General features: G+C 39.0%; 1 pseudogene; it reads right to left on the bottom strand.

The window, feature by feature from the left end:
• Positions 1-362: 362 nt before the first annotated feature.
• On the bottom strand, positions 363-909 carry LOC143675652 (large ribosomal subunit protein eL24 pseudogene; annotated as a pseudogene).
• Between the last annotated feature and the right edge of the window lie 2,608 nt (positions 910-3,517).

Raw genomic sequence — 3,517 nt, 5'->3', positions numbered from 1 at the left:
GTGACCATCCACCCCTATTTGCCTGGGACCGAGGGCTTTTCTGGGAGGAGGACTTTCCGGGTTTGTTTGTTTTTGTTTTTAATTATCAAAGTAACAGTAACTTAATCCTATTTCTCATCTATTAATTTGTATTTATCAAGTATTCCCACTTCATGGAAATGTGTATTTCAAGTTTAAAATGGTTAAAGCTATTTAACAAGAACATAACTTATCTAAAAGGTTTGAAACAATTCTTGAGTAATGCTTAGCTCTTACATAATTCAACTATTACCCTGCAGGCCAAAAATGCTTGGTTTTAAGAGTATAAAAAAAGTCAGCACAAATCTGAGTCGGATCTTTATTTAAAAATCTGATCTGCCAACTTAGTGTTTTCTACCAACTCTGGGAGCAGGAAACTTCATGGGATTCACAATCTTTTGTTTAGGTACTGCCTGTGTGGAAGCCTCAGTAGCAGCCACTGCTGTCTGTTTAGATGCTTGCTTCACCTTTTTTGCTGCTTCGGCAGCCCTGAGAGCTTGTTCTCATTGAGCCTTTCTAACTTCAGGTTTCTGATTCCTCTTGGCCATAATATCAGCAAGAGACACACTAGGGATAGCCCTCTGGAATTTAACTGCAAGGCAAGTTCTCTTCTTTTACATTTCTCCCAACTGTCCTTTTTATGCTTTCTTCTGTAGAGGACAGTTCAGCTTATCTGCCATAGGTTCCTCTTGAAAGGAATGCCAGCTTGCATTTTGCATTAAGGAATTGGAAAACCTTCTGGTCAGTCCTGGTATAATGCCCGTGTCCAGGACAGATCCTGCACCCACTGAAATGGCACAGCACTGATGACGGGGTCCAGAAGGCCAAGAGAAGAGCAGCTTTCAGCTTTAATACCAGGGCAGCTCTGGGCAAATTGAGATGGTTGGTCATCGTAAGTACAAGGCCAGCCTTGTTTCCTGGGCAGACCAGAAGACCATATATGGTTCTGCATGAACATAGAAGTACCAGCAGGGCACAGGAACACTGCTTTAATCTAGTGCTTAAGCTGTAAACCATCAATGCATAAAATCTTAAAAGGCAATCCAAAGTCCCAAGTTATTCCCTGAGTGTGGATGAAGAGATATAATCTTTAACAAACACAAATATTGACCAATACTAATTAATATGAAGCAGTATACAAGAACACAAGAAGTTGTTTCTTGTTCTTGACAAAATTGCCCTGATCACAGCCTCCCAAGTTTCTGAAAGTGAGACAATTTTTCTTTTTCCTAGTGAAGCTTTCCAGTATAAGGACCATGAGCATGTGACTTGAAAAAAGGTCTGGCTTCAAATCATGGCTTTATTGCTTATGTCAAGGTAACTTTCTTAACCTCTCTGGGCACAAATATCCTTTTCAGCAAAATTATAATAATTACTTTAGAGTATGTCTCTAAGCATTGAACCTAAATTAGCACAGTATATGGAACATGAGTAGCCAATAACTATTAACAACTATTAAGCCTACTTTCCTCTTGTTTTTTTTTTGTTGTTGTTGTTGTTGTTTTTGCATGGGCAGACACCAGGAATCAAACGCAGGTCTCCAGCATGGTAGATGAGAACTCTGCTTGCTAAGCCACCGTGGCCCACCCTCTCTTAGCCCTTTTATATGCCAGGTTTCAATTGCAGACAACAGAATCCCACACAGAAGTATAAGTGAAAGGCAATTTATTTCAGGGAACTGGGTGGTTACAAAATCTTTAGCTGAACTGGGGAGTCATGCTTCATGCTAAGCACAGAAGGGCATCCCCAGGCTACAGAACCATTCTTGTTCTGTCATTATCAGAAAGCTCCCTCCCCTTATGAAGCAGCAAGCTATCTGCTAAATAAGAGAGATCCCTATTCTAAGAATATGCTTTAATTTTCTTTGCAGTGTGCTAGTGTGTGCATATGAGCTGTGGGACAGCAGGGGGTAAAGTTCTCTTTCTGTGGCACTGTTATTTCAGTGATGGTATTTTTCCCCCTGTACTTGGTTTAACAGTGGGTATGTCTGAGTATTGGGTAAGTCAAATCCAAAATTAGCAGGGACAAAGTTCAGGGTCTTCTGGGAACCAATTACACATTTTCAATAAACCACAGACACTTGCCAATGCTAAACAACTCTGAAGAAAAGAGAATTTAAAGAATGGTGGCTGAAAACCATTTATTTGGCTTTCTTTGGCATAAGCATCTTGACTATTGTAATTAGCTAAAGTGGCTTTATCTACAACACATATATTCAAGATGTTCCTCTCAGCAGAATTACAGCCCAAAATATTTCAAATGAAAGAGGAATTTATGTCTAAGGAATGTGACATCAGAACTTTATAGAAGTAAGTTTACAAAGTAGGTCCTCAGACACTGTTACCAACAGCAGAAACTCATACAGATTGAGGCCAGAGACCCCAATGATGTACAGTGTTTTTGTTTATAGATTGGAGGAGTGTAAAGCAAAGTAAAGGGGACTTTGTGGGTGCAGCTCTAAGACTACAAGGCACGAGATGAGTTGGGGAGATAATTGGAAAACAACATATGACTTTGGGAGTTCAGCCAAGAATGACAATGCATCCAAGTGAACCAAGAGCATAGAAGGCCCTGTTGGTGTGTAAACAATTTCCCTGCCTCTCTAGTCCTCACATTCTTCCTTTCTTTCAAGTATCCTCCTTCATTATCTTCTTCTTGCTCTAGAAATCTGGATAACCAGGCATAAGAGTATATGTTCAATCAGTGTCCATTACTTGTATTTGTCTGTGGTTGGACTGAAAGGAACCATGTTGTCCAAAGGGCTTTGAAACTCTTTGACTAGATGATTGCCTTGTTGGAGAAGTTCTGCATAAAGAGCCAAAGAATCTCTTTTTTCCAAGGAAACTAAGATCATCAGGGATAAAAGTAATAAACAGACAACATTTTTAAGTTGATTGACAGTATGCATTTTGAGCAGAGGCATAAATTTGAGTGACATCCTAAATCATGGTTAGATATGACAATGAATAGGATTAATTAAGCATCACCAGTCAAAGAGCACAGGAACTCAAAAAAAAAGTTTAAGTTATACATCTTCCAGTTAATACATTTCAATTCAGTGTGTATCTATTTAACTATGTGCCCAAGCATTTTCTTTCTTTAAATTCAAAAGAGTCAGCATTTAGAAATAATGATGCCACAATGCTATTGCTCTTGACTGCATGTAAATGATATGTGATTGCTCCATAATACCCTCATACCAGGTGCAAATGACAGACACAACAGGCCTGATGACAGAGAGTTCTTGTAATAACAACAGGAGGGTTAATTTATTAAGGGCTTCAGCATCTCCAGCTGTTTCCATTCAGCTGATGTGACTGAGCAGCTTTGTTAATAGACCTTATAATACTCTCTGTGATTATGTTACTTTGTTTCTCAGCTGCATTTTTGAGTATCAGGTTGATATAGCACTGAAAAGGACTGTAAAATATTTCAGTGAATACCCAGAAAGATTTCAAATTCAATGGAATTTGCTAAGTGCTGTGCTTTTCACCTACCA

This window comes from Tamandua tetradactyla, chromosome 3 (genome assembly GCF_023851605.1).
Source record: "Tamandua tetradactyla isolate mTamTet1 chromosome 3, mTamTet1.pri, whole genome shotgun sequence".
Classification (NCBI taxonomy): domain Eukaryota; kingdom Metazoa; phylum Chordata; class Mammalia; order Pilosa; family Myrmecophagidae; genus Tamandua; species Tamandua tetradactyla.
This window is presented reverse-complemented; position numbering and strand designations above follow the sequence as displayed.